Here is a 19440-nt window from a genome sequence, read left to right as displayed (position 1 = left end):
TGAAATAAATAAATAAATAAATAAATAAGTGTATTCTCACAAAGCGTGCTAAATAACAACGACCTTCACAATGTACCACATACAATTTCTTGTGCTATAACAGTTATTGAACTTGCGTCTTCTATAGTACCATCAATCCAAAACAGCTTTACAGACAAACCTACTTCAAAAAATACCCTCATGACCTGCGTAATTCTACCTGCAACGGTTAACATTAGCAGAAAACAACAATAATACTTTCTTAACTAGGCGGACATTACAAGTACATCATAAGAAAACAAAAGTTACGCCTATTTCACTATCATGTGTAACCATTTTTTTTCTTGACATGTTATCAATTGATAGCAAAAGGTACACAACCTATATATATATCTATGTTAGATATTCATTTCCCAACACCTTACACAACAAGAAACATGTCACAAAAAGAATTTTGAAAATTGGTCAATGTTTGGTGAAAATATTGACCAAAATATGAGTCTGTACAGTGTCTTCAAGACCTTGTCTAAAAACTGCCATAACTAAGTAAGCCATAGATGGTAAAAAACGGTTCAAACTCGGCAGAGAGGTAAAACAGAGCATTATGGTTGTAAAAAGTATAATGTTATGATGTTAAGTATTATACATTTATTATAAATTCTAATATAATATAATGCATATTTTTTTGACAAAAAAGCAAACCGAGGACCTATTCCCAGCATTAGAAACGTATGATTTTTGGAGGGTACATACTTTGATCTACTCCCGTTTAGGAACTGTTTAGCAACATTAAAAATATTATTCCTGTTTTAGTAAACAACCCAAAGGGTGCTCCTCCTGCAAAAAAAAAGATGAAAACCATAAGTGTCCCTTATATTCTTACAAGTAGGGGTTGTTGGGAGTTATTGTGACCTCATATCGCGCGGCCCTATTTTCTTTTGCCCGGTCCCCCGGGTAGTCGTCTTGGGCAGGTTTGACTGTAGTTCAATAATACACGCAATTCAAGCGCAAAGAACCCAATGCTTTTTTTTTTGGCTTTCATTGTCTTGGTGACAACAAAAGTTTTGTCATTTCAGGTCCAAACATTTTCAAGTCCAAACTTAACAAACTAGTGAACTATGGGAAGCCAGAGAAGGTGAAGCCCAAATTTGTCCTCGACATCAATGTTGTCTTGGACAAAGAAGGGGTCTACCCTCCCCCCCCCCCCCCTCACACAAAGTGAGGACTTGCGCCTTTAAGAAAAACTGAAGATGTTTTTCAATGGCAATAGCCAGTAATCCATAATAGTATCAAATGATAAATGATTATGTGCCTTCATGTAGTAGGCAACATAGGACATTTGGGTAACTGTACATAGTACTGTTTGTATTCCAAGCAAGTCATTGCTCCTGACTCCAAACAACTTACACGACCTGTTGTGTCTGGGTCACCCCCTATGGGACATAGATCCCTCTCCTCATCAGCCTAGTGTCTAGTCTAGAATTATCACCAATTACTGAAAAGTTACAAAAATGCCCTTGCATAAAATACTAGTGCCCTGTCCATGGCTGTAGAAATGACTGTGCTTAGAACTTGTGTACCCCTTGTGTAATTCATGTTTTCCCAATAATATGGTTCATTTGTTAAAAAAAATGACCTTGCGTAAAATACCATTTTCATGACTGTAGAAAAAACATGACTGTGTTTAGAACGTGTGTACCCCTTGTGTAACCCATGTTTCCCAAATTATATGGTTCATTTGTCAGGACATACAGATGTCAAACCCACCAGAAAAGGCCTGTACAGAGCTGACAGCTGTGGGAGGTACAGTTACTGTAGACACATGAGAAGAGGCACATGTTGCCTCCTTAATTTGTCATGCCGACTGCTTCGGCTCCGGGCTTCGCTTCGGGCGGGCGGCCCGACCGCGTTCCCTCGACGGCGACACCTTGGCTCATCCTTAGTTTTCAAAGTAACCTAAATGTTTCGCGGTCCGTCCGCCTCGGACAGATTTTCCTACAGCATCCAAGCAACTGATTTCCCGGTAAGATTTGATGGTTCCTATATTATGACGAGCGCTGTTGTGTTCCAAATTCGCCTCTATTTTGGGAGGGTCCCTGATAGTGTAAGTTAGGTTTGACATGCGAATGGCGTTGTATTTGATGCATTGATATCTCAGTGTATGCCTTGTATCTGTCCCTTGATCTTTGAACAATGTTGTGAGCCGTACAGAGTCCGAATAAAAGGAATGTAAACTTGACACCTCATCTTGTTTGAGCCTTGGTTTATGCATAGGCGGTAGGCCAAGGAATTGTTGTCGGATCCCCCATGCTTTTATACTGCCTGGATGATGTTACGAGTGTGGCTAGCTCTAAAGGAAGTACATGTACTCGGGATAACCCGAGCGGGTGCCGAACGTCGGCGAGTTCCGAGCGAAGGCACCCGAAGGTCGCCGAAGGCGACCAGCACTAGAAGGTCGCCGAAGGCGACCAGCTAGCGGAGCGAGCGATAGGTAGGAAAGGCCTTTCAAACATCGTCATTTTCTGCGAATTTTCGTCATGTAGAGGGCTTTATTGAAAAGATTTATCATCGGTGGAACATTCACATTTAATCTGAAGTACATGGCGGGCATAATACCCTTTTTCAAAAGAAAAATATACGGCATTTTGTGTTGTCGAAATTTGTCCGATTTCCGGGGCTCTGCGTTACCAGCACACACAGCACCCAAAAATAAACAACGCATCATACAAAACGCGTATCGGCGGTTTCTTTACCAAAATGCTTGCTATACACTAGCCAAAAAGCAGTTGTATATTCATCAAAAACACTGTTCTCGTAGAACGATACAAAATGTACATACGCATGGTATTTTGCCATTCCCTTCGGCTTGCATGTGTTGCACGAGAAATTATTCCGTTTTCCGTATACAGTCAGACTTTACTTCAGGATCGGCCTCGCAAACCCCTACAGAAACAATGAAAATGGTTCTGTTCCCCCCGATCAAACTGTACTTGCAGTGCAGCGTGGATTTTGTTAGCATGTAGAAACTCTCATAGTTGTCACATAGTTTCAAAATACCTGACTATACGCTGAAACAGCCCCGCTGTACCATAAGTCCGGTTGAAAACATGGCAACTGGTAACGCACATCTGGGACGTCCGTTTCCTACCCAGTGATTTTTCCAGTAAGGAGGGTTAGCTCTGCTCTAAGGATGACCGGAAGGGCTGACGGGGGCCGTTTATGAGCGCAGCGGGGTGCCATTATCTGGTGGATCGGTGCCTTTGAATTGGATCGAGTGCCAGTTTCGTTGATTTTGGCACCACTGTACTGTATTTCCTCTTTGTTGCAAAACAACAACAATTCCGAGGCCTATTGCCCATGGTTTATGGTGAGAGTTGAGAGAAATAGAGTAAGCCAAATCCTAACCACTGTCCTACCGCACATACCACCGCGTCCCTAGGGCGTCATTTCTAGCACATTTCGGCCCCTTCCCAGTAAACAACTTCATCGGCTGTTCCATTTACTTTCGACCCCCACGTTCCTCCACACGCTATTTTTTTTTTTTTTTTTGTCGTTGCTGGGCGGACCTCTTGCCGTTCCCGGCATTGTCCTTACCCACTGGTTGTGAGAGAACCACGTTTTCTTTTCGTTGGCTTAAGCGCGATGATGAAAATTCTTCTTCTCAAACTTCTGTCTTCCCGTATCCCTCCCTGCCCTATTGTTGTCGTACGGTCGCCTGTCAGCCTTATGACAATTCGTTTCAAATATTCTGATTTTGACAATAAATAACTATCCGTTGTTACGTTTCTTTGAAAACATCCGTGGGACAACTGCCTGCGACACCATCGAAATTCTACTTTTAACTTTAATACTAATGCTGCGAATTTTGAACTTTCTTGAATCGAAATCTTACTACGAATTTCATACTTTTTCACGCGTTTTCCCCCTCCTTGCGCGTTTAGTCACCAGGTGAGCCGTTCATTCTTAACCGTTTATTCTTAACCAGTTATTTTTCGATCATGTCTTCCGACTCTACACAACCGCCATTTTCTCCGACTACTTCTACAGCTGACTTCGTACCGGTTTCCCGACCGCCCTCACCTCTCCTCACCTCTGATTTCGACTCTGACTCCCCCCTGCCTTCACCTGCGTCCTAGTCGTCTACACCTATCTATTCGCCTTCTTCTCCTGACTCCCATTATTATTCTTATCTGTTTTCCCCGATTTCCCCATCCACCTCCCCGCCATCTGCCCGATCTCTCTCATCGTCGCCAGAATCAGACCTGTTTTCTCTGATTTCCCCATCCACCTCCCCGCCATCTGCCCAATCTCTCTCATCGTCGCCAGAACCTGACTCCCATTCTTATTCTCACCTGTTTTCCCCGATCTCCCCATCCAGCGAAGAAGTTTGGGTCGTAAAGGAGGGGCATATCATCGCCAGCGCCGTGATGACTCTTACATTTGCCAAAACTCGAGGTAGGTGTAAATTTATATTTTCAAAGAGTCAGAATAGTGATTTTGCTTGGGGCGTGGTTCGAAACACAGGCAGAATTTTTTTTAAATAACACAGTATGTAAACATTTCGAGAAGATGATAAAACTAATACACCGTAAATTTGTCTACCGATCCATATTTACATATGTACTTGTTTACAGATGGCTGCAAGACAGACTTCTACACCCTGCTCTTGAAAGAGAAGATCTCCAAAAGGGACTTCGAGTTGCCACTCATATTAAGAAATGACAAGACAAGATGGGCGGAAATCGCGTCCAAGTAGCTCAATAACACAGAGGTGAACTATGCGCAGATAGGCCGTAAAATTTGCTTGGAAGAAATCGGAGAAAAGTAGAAAATGTGTGGTTCTAATGTGGTCTGTCTAAACAACTGATTCAGACCCAATGTCTTGTGTACACCGTTATACTTTTCTTATCATGGCCAATATTTCCAGTAGAGTGACACCACGGGCAGCGAAGCCTAATTTACCTAGGAATCACCATGAGATAAGATTTTACACTCATGTTTAATGTTGCTTGCTTATAGTGAACCGTTACAATTATCTGATCTTGCCGACATGAATTGCCGACAATAGTACAAACAATGCAATCAAAGTTGATGCATAGTTAGATGGAGTGTGGAAACAAATCAGTTGAAAATATTCCAGTTGAAAAAAAAAATACATCAAGTCAGTAGTGTCCAATGGAAGAGAGAGATTGTATCTGTTGAGTTGATATCTGCTCCCAAGTACTTAACTACCCTTCAGGTCAACATGGATTTGGAGTATCAATTGTAGTTGTTGAAAAAGGCAAATGGCCGGCAATTGATCGCCACGATTTTACATCAGTGACCTGTCTTACATCTAACTTTCGCTAGCCTAAGTTTACTTTTGCTCTTCCATTCCAAGTCAAGAGACAGCGAAAATAGTCAGAGGTTCACTTTATTTTATCATTACACGTTTGTTGGATATCTCCTGTGATGCATTACTATGTATATAGTACTAAACTATATCATCCATATAATCAAATCAACATGGCCTGATGATAAAAAGATTAACCATTCATTCTTGCATTATCGAACTTGTAAGTGCATTTTCTAAATATGCATATTTCATTTAACATTATCAGCAGTGATCAACAGAACGCATTCCTTAACAAGCTGCAGCAGCAGCAGGCCGTTCGCGAAAGAGATGGCAGAGAGTTTCCAGCGAATGGACCAACGATTGCAAAAAATGGAGAGCGACAGGAAAGAAGAAAAGAGGCGAGAGGATGGAAACCAAGAGAAGAATCCGAAGGAACTGTAAATATACAGCTCAGAAGTCCTGCCCTCCATGGTACCAAGCTGCAAACAAAGGTGGTGGAGCCGTGGTCCCTTGTAAGCTGCACCTGCAGGTGAGGAGCAGGGAGACAGCTGTGGAGGTGCTGAGAGCTGGGTTCGAGAGCGACCTCGGTCGGAGAAGGACGTCCTGACCATCCTATAGGTTAACGTAACGCCGGCCATGACTAATAAAGACTTCAAGAAAATAAATGTTTCGATTGCATCCTTTAACTAAACGTCATGGCAAGTAATGGCACTTCAAAGACATATATGTTTTGAGTGAACAGTCTTTCCGTTTCCTAGAATTGTGACTGATTCTAACGTTACCTACTGGATTATGCATTTTCCAGTTTTTAAAACGTTGTCATTACGCAAGTTTCACGTGCAATAAAATCCAAAGTTACGACAGTTCTATGACGGAATATAATGCCCTAGCAAACATCATACCACATAAAACTACTTAAAATGAGGTCCGAAAAAAGATGATTTCTCAGTTTTACTAATTCTACTTTTACTTTTAATTTTGCATTCTCAGCAACGGTAAACATGGCGGTACAGCGTATACAACCCTATCCCTACTCCAAAGCAGCAGAAGATCGGCGGTTTACGTATGTATGCGTAAAAATCAATCGTAAAATCACTTAAACGTTGATCTGCTATGATAAATACTAGGCTGAGAACTTGAATTCTCGGTCAACCTAGCAGAGTTGCGGGAATTCGAAGGTTCGTCATCTTGGATGTGTGGTGAAATTTTGGGGTCAAGATAACTACGCCTGTGTTTAGGCAAACAGCTTATAGGTCATACATTGGCAGTAGCTAAAATTAGCCATTTGGAAGGAAATGATTAATGGGATGATAGAATGGAATACAGGTTGAATTTATCTGCTAATCACTATAAATTACTTCCCACTAGTACAGAGAAGAGATTGCAGCTCTAACTCTAAAGTCTTTACTTTAAGTTAAATGTGCACCTTACCAGTAAATATGTCTCAACTCTGAAAACACTTCTCATTGTGACATGCGACATGGCATTTCCCAACCCCAATTTCCAAATCATATCATTCAATCATATCTGTTTTGTTAAAAACGTCCAACCAAATTTTGTGTATTTTAGAAACAGGCTAAATAACATAATTAGAAATAGACAACAATCTTTGTAACCTCATGAACAGAACTTGATGATATTTACTTTTTAGGTATTACTATGTTTGTAAACTTTATATTGAACTGTCTCTACACTGGTAGTGAATGTTAATAAAGTTGTAAAAAAAGTACTACCAACATTTAATGGAAATGTTTGAGGAGATAGGAAAGGTGACAGACACAACAGCAATAAATTGCAGTTTTGTGAATATTTCTGGATGGATGGATATCTTTGTGGATACCACAACCACACCGAGCCTCGAGCCTTCCTACTCTAACTAGGGCCTGATGGGAGATCTGTTCCCCAGTCCTACAGAATGCACTCAAACCGACACAAAGACTGGACCATCCTACCCAACTTTTTGAAGAACGAGCCCCAAGTCACATCCATACCAAAGGAACAGACAAAGTTATATATGCTTTTTTTCTTTTCCCGTTAAACTTTCCGATTGTTGACATCACAAAGTAATAAAGTTTGCATATTTGTCATCAAATTTAATCCCGAGTGTTTACACTTTGTTTACAGATCTTTGAATCTGACTTTGGCCACCAGGATTTATAACAACTGAGAACGGATTTTGAAAAATGTATCGCTAAATTATAAATAGATGACCCAGAGAACATTCACAAATGGAGGCGATTTTTCCAAGGACGCCAGGCGTTAGAAGAAAAATGGTCTTGGAAGCAGCAGCCAAGAACAACATGGCAACTGAAGCACTTGGAGGTAAAATCTGATGTTTTTAATTAAACATGTCAAACTGTTACACTTTCATCATGCAGACTCTAGTAGGTAATTGTCTATCTTGTTTTTTCTTAAAGCATAAACTTAAAGCATTTCTGTCAAATTTGAGAGAACATCCATCCCTGAAGCTAGCCTCTCATCTTCAACTGAGTCTAGTGAGGAAATAGGTGTTATAAAGTGACTTAATAAAGGGCACAACATTGGAGCCTGCTAGAGATTTGAATCCAGAACCTTTATACCGGTATTATGATCATTATTCAATCTTTTTGGAGACTTTCAAGACAAAAGCGGCAACTATGCCTGGAAGCACCCCGACTCCGCCACTCAGAGGCTGATTCGCAACCTGCGAAACAGTGGCACCAGGGGGAAATGAGTAGGCTGGAACAATACAGTAGTTCAAGGACTTCCTGCATCTGAAAGTCAAACAGCGGATTGAAGAAGGAGTTCAAGAAGAAGACTTGGTGCCAGCCTTTGCCAAATTAAAGGCGTTCCGAGCAAACAGATTCAATATTCTGTTTGAGTGTGCGTCTGACCTCTACCTCCACAGGAAAGATATACAAGGCATGTTCCAGGACGGGTATGTTAAAGGCAGCAAATAAGCTTCTGCGCGCAGTCCTAGCTGACAGCAGTCCTAGTTCATGCTCGGAATCCAAACAAACTAACAGCTAGAAATGATGACTGACGCAGATATCAACAACAACATTGTCCTACGGAACCGTACATTTTGTGCAAACAAAACTGGAGCGTGTAACTCATGCGGTGATGAACTAAAATCTGTACAAACATCTACAAGTCAATCAAATGCATTGACTGTTTGATTTCAATTTCAGACAGGCTAAAAGAGGCCCTTGTTAGCCTCAATCCAGAAAGCAGGGCTCAGTTGCTAAAAGGCCAAAGATAACGCCAATGGAGTGCCAGCTGGATTGCTTTGACCTGAAGGACGTAGCTGAGGATATCAAAACTTCATATGTCCCATTGAAATCAGGTTAAAGTCTAGTACCTCGACATGTACTTAATCACACACACAAATGATTTTCAAGCAGTAACTATTTTTTGGTCCTAGTTGTGACTTAATTTTGGTTTTTGCATGTTGTAGGTTAAGCAGGTAATACAATCATTGCAATCGTTAATGTGATGTGGAAATTGTCATGTGTCGGGAAGACTTGATAGAATATATGAGATAACGCTTGAGAGACATAAATTGGCTGAAGCCTTATTATGCTCAGATTGAATGCACATAATGTGTGCACATGTGCTCAACTACCGCTGGGGGCGTCATCATCTTCGCTCCGACATGCCGTCATCGGCCGGCGCAAGTCATCAGTCCTCCGTCAATCCTGACGTCCTTACTGAGAGTCTGTCATCCGCGTACGTGTGACTGCACTTCAATATCTGTATCCAATTGCGACAACGTCACGGCCTACCTGACGTCAACTGTCTGCCCGTACGCCACCGTGACAGCCAACTCACCGCTGCCAGTAACACCTCCACCTGACGTCAACCACCTGCCTGTTGTGTGTGTTTCCTGCCTATGGTGAACGCAAACCCCTATGGACTTCAGGCACGCGTCATGTCTTGACCTCCTTTGTGCTAACGAACGACCTGAGTGGACGGTTACGGTTTGTGAGTGACAGAGGTTTCTGCAGTTCGATGTTTCTTGGTTCCTCCTTTCCAATCAACGCCTTCTGCGCATGGACCAAAACGCAGACCCAATGGCTCATCTGGCAGAAGAGCGGTCCCGACGTCCACCAATACCTAAAGGGGACGATGGTACCCGCTCGGAAACTCAGGATATGCGCGGAAAGACTGTAGGACAGGGTACCGCGATAGACCGAATGAACGCAATGTGCAAGGAAGCCCTCCATAAAGAGGCTGAAGCTATTGAACTACCCGACCCGGTCTGGGTGCATGCCTTTGAACAGAATCGAGCAGTGAAGGCCGCCCTGGAGCAGTACCGTCGAGGTGCACGCCGAATACAGAGCCGGCTACTGATGGAACTGCTACAGTGCGTTACGAGACTGCACTCGTGCATCCACCAGCTGCTGATCGCCGACGAGTGGGGAAACAAGGACCACATCGTGCTCCGGCCATACCCAGGGTACCCGCCGGGAAGAGGCGAACACTTCGATTATTGCGCGGAAGCGGAGAAGCTGGAACAACAAATCTACGAGAGGCGCCTGCTCTCGGACGACGATATCATCCGATACACCCTCAGACAGGTGGGTGGAAGAAGAGTCCATCCAGCGTTGTTCGACATAATGTATGGGATGAGCCCGGGCCTTGTACCCGGAGTAGGAGGTACGGGTGAACCCGAGAAGAACGAACACTCCCCGTAGAGGCAGGCGCAAGACCGGTAGGGCGGACGCCGCCCCAGAGAAATGGACGCTGGTCCAGGTGGAATAAACGCTGTGCCTGTACAAATGAACGCTGGTCCAGGTGGAATAAACGCTGTGCCTGTACAAATGAACGCTGGTCCAGGTGGAATAAACGCTGTACCTATACAGATGAACGCTGTTCCGGTACGGACGGATGCTGGTCGGGTAGGAGCGAACACCGGTCCTGTCCAAGACCCTGCCCAGCCACGAACTTGAACAGGTCGAACTGACTCTGGTCCAAAATTAGAATAGCACCAAGGATTATATTAGCGTAGGGAAATATAGAGTGGGGTAACCGTGGTGTATATAGGATGGGTCACTCCCTGCTTCACCATGTCAAAGGTCAGCTCATGTTAGGAAAATTCCTCATAGGTGAGTTCTAAGTTATTTTCATTGTTACTAACCTTGATCGATTACTCATTTTGCTTATTTACGCATTGAACGTTTTCCTTTTTTTTGTAGCTACGATCACTAAATCATTTTCCCGCCCATAATAGTACATAAGGAAGTTCGACCAGCGGCTGTCCACCATGGAGGCCAAAATGGATATATTGCCGGCGGTAGAGGCGAAACTTGACAAGTTGTGCGCCATGGTGAAGAAGCCTAGGGATCGGACTAAGGTAACTTTCGCGGAGAAGTTGGAACAACAAATCTACGATAAGAAGCGCCTGCTCTCGGACGACGAGTATATCATCCGACACACCCGCAGACAGGTGGGTGGAAGGAGAGTCCATCCAGCGTTGACATAATGTATGGGATGAGCCCGGGCCTTGTACCCGGAGTAGGAGGTACGGGTGAACCCGAGAAGAACGAACACTGCCCCCGTAGAGGCAGGCGCAAGACCGAGACAAATGAACGCTGGTCCAGGTGGAATAAACGCTGTGCCTGTACAAATGAACGCTGGTCCAGGTGGAATAAACGCTGTGCCTATACAGATGAACGCTGTTCCCGTCGCAATGAACGCTGTTCCGGTACGGACGGATGCTGGTCGGGTAGGAGCGAACGCCGGTCCTGTCCAAGACCCTGCCCAGCCTCGAACCTGGACAGTTCGAACTGACTCTGGTCCAAAATTAGAATAGCACCGACGATTGTATTAGCGTAGGGAAATATAGAGTGGGGTAACCGGAGTTTACATAGGATGGGTCACTCCCAGGGGTTCGCAACCCTGCTCCACAAAGTCAAAGGTCAACTCATGTTGGGAAAATCCCACATAGGTAAGTTCTAGTTAAGTTATTTTCATTGTTACTAACCTGGATCGTATCACTAGTTTTAGGAGTAAGTGACAGCCGGCACGTACGCGCCTGCTGGGCGCTGGTTACCTTTCCCTCGCCGGTATCACGGGATATCAGTGTTGAAACACGTTCTAGCATGCCTTTTTCTTCCTGAAGGTTGTTGTTGTGTTGTTGGCGGGAGGCCTTGTAACAGTGCAGCACTCTGTTGCTGAGACTAGATTGACTGACGCACTTGCGTGAATTATTGTAAGGAAGTAAATGAGTAGTTACTGTAGTCAGAATTCTCGATTGGTACCTATAGCCGCATACGTAGCCGTGGGGAGTGCTCCAGTTCGTACCCCTTAGGAACTGCAGCACTTGATGTTCTTCCGCCCAAAGTACTCGGCAGGACTACATTAAAACTATCGATTTATAGGCAGGAGTAGCCCCGGCACGAAGTAATCTTGCTATCCCCCTGACCTACTTTTGTGGGTTGGCTAAAGGGTGGGTATTCCCCGTTCCACACCTTTTCCGTTCAAGTCTACGAAGGTGGCCATCCGGGGTACCGTAACGCGACTAATGTCCCGTTTGATGGCAGAAACTGTAGGCATAGCCGTCTGCCCCGCAGATAATCAAGTGCCAAAGGACACGGAAAGAATTAACCTCCCTTAGAGAGATCCGTTCTCGTGGTAGGTGGTGCGTATAAAATACAGGATCGTTCCTGTTGTTATCCCAAGGTCGTCGAATGTTGCGATGTCTGAGACCATATGGATACATGCCCCGTACCCCGTCTAACTCCCCTCCCCACTTCGCAGACGTTGGTCGAGGACTCGGTCTCCGCCCCGGAACCGTTGTTCCACCTCTTGCCTGTCGAATGGGCAGCCCACGATAGTTGTACACACTGATCGGAAACTGGCAAAGTTCTCGGGGGCGACTCAGTTTGAAGACTGGCTAGACGAGGTAGAGGGGGTCTTGGACACCTGGGGGGGGGGGGGGGGGGGCGCTCTCGAACAGAGGGCCCGCCTGACTTGGACGAATTTAGAGGGGGAGGCGAAACAGGAGGTTAACGTTCTGGAGCCACGGGGCCGGGGGGACCCCCAGAAGATCCTAGACACACTGAAGAGGGCATTTAAGGATACTGAATGAACAGCAGCTGGAAGATGGAAAGTATGTGGAATACATTGATAAGCCGGTAGCTGAAGATGAGAGAACATGAAGAGGTGTGCTGCTTGTGGTACTGAGGTGTCACTGCTGGCCACCATCCTCACCCGCATGACAAAGGAGGGCTCGCTACCGGGCCACCTGTCCAGTCGTACCCTCCATGGCCCAAAGTTGAAAATAAAGGTGGTGAAGCAGCACCTGTAGGTCAGGAACAGGGGGACAGCTGTGGAGGTGCTGAGAGCTGCGTTCGAGAGCGACATCTGGCCAGAGAAGGACGCCATTACCATCCTTTAAGTTAACGTAGCGCCATGACTAATAAAGGACTTCAAGAGAATACATGTTTTGATTGCACTCTAACTTAACGTCATGGCAAATAAATGCACGACTTTCCGTTTCCAAGATTTGTGACTAAGTCCTGTACGTCATACGCGGATATATCGATGGGTACAAATTATTATATTACCAAGAAGTGAGGCAGAAGTTGTCTTAACCAGACACCTCCAAGCTCGGCTGCAAGCTCAAGCAAAATTCAACACCAAAGATGAGCAGGGAACAAGGTCGCACAAATTTGACGACAATTACAAGCTCAAATCAAGAGATACGAATGCAACAAAATTCCGGGACGAGGTAGTCATGGCCGATCGGGGCTTCCCCATAGCTGAAGATGTTTGCTGATCCCACCCGGCAAGAAGGGCTGCCACAAGATGACACAGGCAGAGGTTGCAACACTGTACAAAGAAGATAGCCAACCTGCGAATCTTCGTTGAGCAGGCGATCAGACGTCTGAAAACCTTCCGCATTCTGAAGTACGAACTGCCCATAACTCTGCTGCCTCAGATTGATGACAGTCACAGTCTGTGCAGCACTTTGCATCTTGTTAAGTATTAGTTTCAGTTGTAGTATGCTGTAACATTGTAATAGGCATTGAATGGACACATTACACTTTGTGCAAAGACAGAAGTAATGATACATGTAACTTGTGTAAGTTCTATAGTTTGTACGACGTAAATCCTGAGAGGCTTCATTATCTTACCTCTTCCACACACTTCAGGCGTTAATGTTTCCTTCCACTGAACCCAGAATGACTAAGGGGGCTACCATCAGGTAGCTGCATTACGGACCAAAGTAACTTTCTTTCTAAAAAAATCACCGTCTACAGATTCCTTTGCTGGCCACTTTTACCAGACGATGCGCCTCGTAGCCAAGCTACCAGCTACGAGTCTGAGCTCAGTGTACAACGTGCCCCTACTGACCACTGAGTTCAGAGTGGTAGGTAGAACCATATCATGTCTTCTACGTAAGCAAATAATAATGTTATAGTCTCAGACACACTGCTGTTTGGTACGATATTGTAGTCATCTCTTTTGCTTTGGGGTGCAATTATATACAATTTATTTGTATGTGGATTGTGGATTTCATTTTGCCATGAAGATGACTGACCATTGTGAACAATAGTAATGTTATGTCGCATAACTCATGAACGGCTAACGCAAAAGCTACGAAACTTTGTAATATATCACAAAATATAGTTAGCAAATATTTTTAGTCAATAAAGTAAGTTTATCATTTTTGCGGTTGCCATGGCAACGGAATTCGAAAAGGCATATTTTCCCAAAAAATTGTCAATTTCAATTTAAACAATGTTTTCTTCATAAACTACACTTGTTTTCTAACAACAAAGAAATTCTAGGAAATTCAATGTTGATTTCATGATTCAAAATTTATAATTTATGCTAATTTCATGACGTCATTAGTGAAAATCCAAGATGGCCGCCCTTATTATCTAAATGACGTCATAATGTCGTCATATTTTATGGCAATGACACAGAAGTTTCTATGCGGATTTAACTTTACATGTTTAGTATCCTCTAAAAGTTTGGTGGTCATACGATAAGTAGTTAAGGAGTTAGTCTCAAACATTTGTCTTAAAAACTGCTGGGGTCCATTTGGACCCCAGACGGACTGAACACGGACTTTCTTAATAATTTCCATAGTATTGAACCAATCTTCGTTAAAACTTCGGAGAAGGTGTAGAAGATATTGATCGACAAAGTCATGGAAGGATTTTTTTCTTCAGATTAAAAATGTTCAAATGGTACATCAAAATTTACGCCCGGGGTCCAAATGGACCCCACTCGGGTCTTTGAGGGTTAAAAGCTAGACGTGTTTGGCAAGTGCATGTACCTTGGTTCCTCTCACAACTCACTTTATGGACTTTTGTTTTACCTTGTTGGTCCTTAAAGATTAGGAATTTTATAATGTCATTCGGAGAGGCTGAAAAGATTGATTTCAGTGGAACCAGAGACTCCAGAAATCTGTTCAGAAGATCTGTCAATGACCGTTTTTGTTTAGCATACGCCAAACTGTCTCCCGCTCCCATAATTTCCTCGAATCTTGTGTCGATGTCTTTGTAATTTATTTGAATTCTCTGTCTCCTTTCAGTACTCTCTTGTTTTTTGTTTTTCTCTCCACATTTTTGACAAAAATTAAAATCAAAATCATTTGGATAATTACAACTAATGCAGTTTACCGCTGGTACCCACAGCCTTGCCGCTCCGGTGAAACCTACGGGTTGAGGCGGAAGGCCCATAGGTCCCACTTTGTTGGAAGCAACCTCCAACCCTGCCCCTGGGTCGGGTATCTGAAGACCCGTTGTCCCGATATTGCTACTCTGGCCTCTTTGTCTGCGTTCTTGAGTAAAACTGGCCACCAGAACTTCCTAGAGTAAAAATCAGGTACAATAATTGTTACTAGCGCCTTTTGCTGTGTCAAAACCATCCTTGCCTCCAAACTCCGCGTCTATCTTTTGCCACAGTTCTGGCAGTAACTGCACGTCCGTGAACAGATACTTTCTATACGGTTTGTCAGCCTCGTGACGGAATGTACTGCAAATTCACATCAATATTAAGCTGTAACGTGACTTCCCAAAGCCTAACTATTGCCTCATTAATCTTCTTACTCTTCCCCCCCTGGTTCTCCCAGGCCCTTACTAGGGTTTGATTATCTACCCTGGCGTCCACACGCTTGTCTCTCACTTTGTCTTGCACAGATATCAGGGTCCTTCTTAGGGCTTCGGTTTCTTTTACTGAGATATGCTTGTCTACTTCCCCTTCTTGCCAATAATCCCCACATAGTACCGTATTGCCTGACTCATGTACCACTCCAGCCCATCTAAACCCTGAGGCATCTGACGACAGCTCTAGGACTTCATGTTTCTCTGACTTCCAAGTCATACAACCTGTCCAAGAGTCCAACAATCTCCAATATAACAACTCCCTTCGTACCCCTTCTGTAATCTTTGCCATTCTACCTAGCTTTTCCGATTGCTGATTTCTATAAACATTTCCCGGCAGATGTGATGTTAGTTTTTGTAAGACCTTCACGGGGACTTCGTGATTATCCAGGACTTTCTCCCTAAATTGTGCAAAGTTTTGCTTCTTCTTCTCTGGCAAGCCAAATTACAGGGTTAATGAGTTGATGATCATCCCTAGAAAGACTGTTTTTACCGTGGGATCTAGCTGAGATTTGGCAAATCTCACAGTATATCCTAAGCGCAAGAGTATACATCATTCGTAGCTTGGGAAAATGACAGCTCAGAGACGACGGTATTCTACCGGTTTCGACTTTAATTTGTCTTTCTCAAGAATGACAGAGATCGGACCACTCCTCCTTTTATACCTTTTCTGTGCCTCCCTAGTGCAGGGCGCTCTATCCTGAGTTTACGATATTGACCAATCGGCGTAAAGGGTTTCGTTTTGCCCTGGCTATAGGCTAGGTTGCCCTGACCTAGGTCTAGTTCACTATGCACTGAGTGGTAGCTAGGTTAGGTTGCCCTGTACGTACTCAGCGTACCCTGTACTAAGCGCAAGAGTATATAACACAAAATGTAGCATGCCGCCTGTGCCAACTCGTAGAATGACCATATATTGATTTGGGTACCCATCTTAAGCTGTAACTGACCCGCATGCCTGTCATCTATATACAGAGCTGACGGTACTCCCATAGCCCTAATCTTGTGCATTGCAACAAGACCAACTTGTTGATAGACAAACGGACTACATTTCCAGCCGAAACTGATCACTGCTGAGTGCTGACACAAAATACCATCCGCCCAATTGAAAACCCACTAACTAATGGTTTGCTAGTTTCTGTTAAAAAAAGATGATCATAGCCGCTCTTGTCGTCTACCACTGTCTGAAAATGCCCTCTTTCTAGATACCTGGTGACATCTATAACTGTGTCAAGAGTAAACGGGCAGTCCTTCATCTATTTATTCAAATACCTCAAATCCAAACAGAGTCTGGGTTTATTGGGCTCCACTGTAAGGGGTGACCCGATATATGGCGGAGACACTGAGCCCACTCTTCCCACACCTCTACTGCACCTGTTACAATCCTGCTGTGGATAGTATTAGAAATAAACTCAGCAAAAGGAATACAACTTTTGTTGTTAGGAACAGTGCTCGGAGGTGGAAAAGCGGTGTCATAAAACTTACCCTTAAACTTTCCTTTAAATGGCTGGATGAAATCTAACATGTTTACCCCATTATTTATCCAATCTTTCACCTCCGACCAGCTTTCTATATCCATCATAAGATTGTTCCATTCAGAGGCCTGCCTGTGTAAACCCCCTGCCCTAAACTTATCCGGATCTCTGAACAAAAGGGAGTCTGCCGACGCCTTAATCTTCCCTTGTGCTACTGAATCTAACGGAGGCGATACAACGGCAGCGCTGTTCCCGGTTCTTGTAATCCAGGTCTCAGTCCCTGCCACGTGCTCATGGAGTGCCTCCAGCGGCTTAACCGGGAATTGCAACTCAAAAGCTTGGGTTGCCGACCCCGCTTGGAACGTCTGAAAATGAGCAATGATCTATATGATTTCCTATTCCAATTCTAAAATTACTGTAAGCAACTATACGACCAAACCTGACTATCTTTTAGCTTAGTTATTATAAAGACTTGTGTAACTGGACGTGGTCTTTGGCTTACTTAGATTACCTTGATGTTGTAAAACTTTCTATCAATTGTAATTAATTTAACTGGGGCCGATACCCAAGAATTGTGGAATGCACTACGTGTTCCTTTCATTTCCTTTTTTAAGATGCATCCCACATATCCTCATTCTGATGAAGAATGCATATTCACTACCCACTATATAGAAACTCGCCTACAACACGCAAGTTTCATACTAATTTTATAAATTAAAATGGTCGGAATCCTCCTGTAACATGCTAAGACTACCCAAAATAAACAGAATAAGGCAGATGTTTCGTGTAAGACATCACGAAATTGCCGGCAAGCGCAGCCAGGGATGCGGAGGCCTGTCGGGGGCCCGTGCCCGATCGCGACATCCATGTGTACGCTACATCATCACGAGGTACGCGTCGATAACGTCACAATTGTCGGCAAGCGCAGCCAGGGATACGGGGGCCTGTCGGGGCCCGTGCCCGATCGTGCCGTCCATGTGTATGCTACATCATCACGAGGTACGCGTCGACAACGTCACGAAATTGTACGCAAGCGCAGCCAGGGATGCGGGGGCCTGTCGGGGCCCGTGCCCGATCGTGCCGTCCATGTGTATGCTACATCATCACGAGGTACGCGTCGACAACGTCACGAAATTGTACGCAAGCGCAGCCAGAGATACGGGGGCCTGTCGGGGCCCGTGCCCGATCGCGACGTCCATGTGTACGCTACATCATCACGAGGTACGCGTCGACAACGTCACGAAATTGTCGGCAAGCGCAGCCAGGGATGCCCGGCCTATTAAGGTCCATACCCGATCGCGCAGTACATGTGAAAGAGGCATCATCGCGATATATTATTCCAGGGATGCGGTGGCCTGCCTGGGGTAGTAGGTCTTGCCGCTGTAAGGCTAGCGGCTAGCGGGTTACACCGCTGCTCACGTACGGGGCGACCTGGCCTTCCATGCCGTAATAGATATTGAGGTTGACCGTTTCTACTGATGTATTACATTATACGGATGGTCTGAAATGCCCTGTAGTAGTGTAGTATTGTAGTAGGTCTTGCCGCTACGTGGATAGCGGAGCACGCCACTGCTGGTGTACGGGACGACCTGGCCTTTCATGCCGTAAAAGATATTGAGGTTGACCGTGCCTACTGACGTATTACATTATACGGATGGTCTTAAATGCCCTGTAGTAGTGTAGTATTGTAGTAGGTCTTGCCGCTACGAGGGTAGCGGGGAACGCCACTGCTGGTTTACGGGACGACCTGGCCCTTCATCTCTGAAAGATGTTGTGCTTGACCGTTCCTACTGGTGTATTACATTTTACATATGGTCTGAAACGTCCTGTAGTATTGTAGTAGGTCTTGCCGCTACGAGGGTAGCGGGGGACGTCACCGCTTACAACAAAAACTGCAACAACAGTACCCTCTATAGTGTTTCAGGAAAGTCAGATTTAATTTAACAATGTTGTCATGTAACGTAAAGTTGAATGTTTTCCCTTTTTGTACTTCAAACGCGGAGGCAGATTTGAGTCTGAATGTGCAGCACTTGCGTTCGGAACAAGGGGCTATCTTCACTCTGCTTCTGCACTGAGTGACTGCCTGCAAAACAGTTTTGTTTTATTTTTATTTGTTTTTTTTTGTTATATTATTTTTAATCCTTGGCGTAATTTTTCGGAGCATCGGATGGGAAACGTGTCACAACCACGTGCACATCACAAAGGTCAGGTATTCATTTATTTATGAATCTTTGTAGTTTGTGTCAAGATTTTATTGTTATAAGTTTCAGCGCATTATGAACTATGCTAACAGCGTTAACGGGTGGATCTGTCATGATTTTTGGGACTGAAAATATGTAGTATGCATAGTGATTGGTGTTGATATGATGATATGAAGACTAGGCTAAGTATATTGTTTCACAAAAACGAAAACTTTGAAAGGTATTAAACGTTACACGTTGCACGTTCGATTCTTAGAGTGGGGAGGGGGGCGTAAGTATGAGACGTTCTGTGTAGAAAACTGGGAGGTAATTAAAGCAGATAGCACAACATTTTAGCTAAAAGCATTCTGGTA

General features: G+C 44.3%; 1 long non-coding RNA gene across 3 annotated transcripts; it reads left to right on the top strand.

Moving 5' to 3' along the window:
- Window positions 1–1217: 1217 nt before the first annotated feature.
- Window positions 1218–9361, top strand: LOC118418667. 3 transcript variants are annotated; one of them, XR_004831494.1, is made up of 4 exons: window positions 1218–2002; window positions 4358–4434; window positions 4614–4750; window positions 5583–9361. It is a non-coding gene; the product is annotated as an uncharacterized LOC118418667 (long non-coding RNA). The 3 variants fall into 3 exon arrangements; XR_004831492.1 differs by having other exon boundaries at window positions 1221–2002; window positions 5580–9361; XR_004831493.1 differs by lacking the exon at window positions 5583–9361 and having other exon boundaries at window positions 1223–2002; window positions 4614–5526.
- The last annotated feature ends 10079 nt before the right edge of the window (window positions 9362–19440 follow it).

The sequence above is a fragment of the Branchiostoma floridae genome, chromosome 6 (assembly GCF_000003815.2).
Source record: "Branchiostoma floridae strain S238N-H82 chromosome 6, Bfl_VNyyK, whole genome shotgun sequence".
NCBI classification, from domain to species: Eukaryota; Metazoa; Chordata; class Leptocardii; order Amphioxiformes; family Branchiostomatidae; genus Branchiostoma; species Branchiostoma floridae.
The sequence above is the reverse complement of the archived record's forward strand: the minus strand, read 5'-3'. Positions and strand labels throughout refer to the sequence as shown.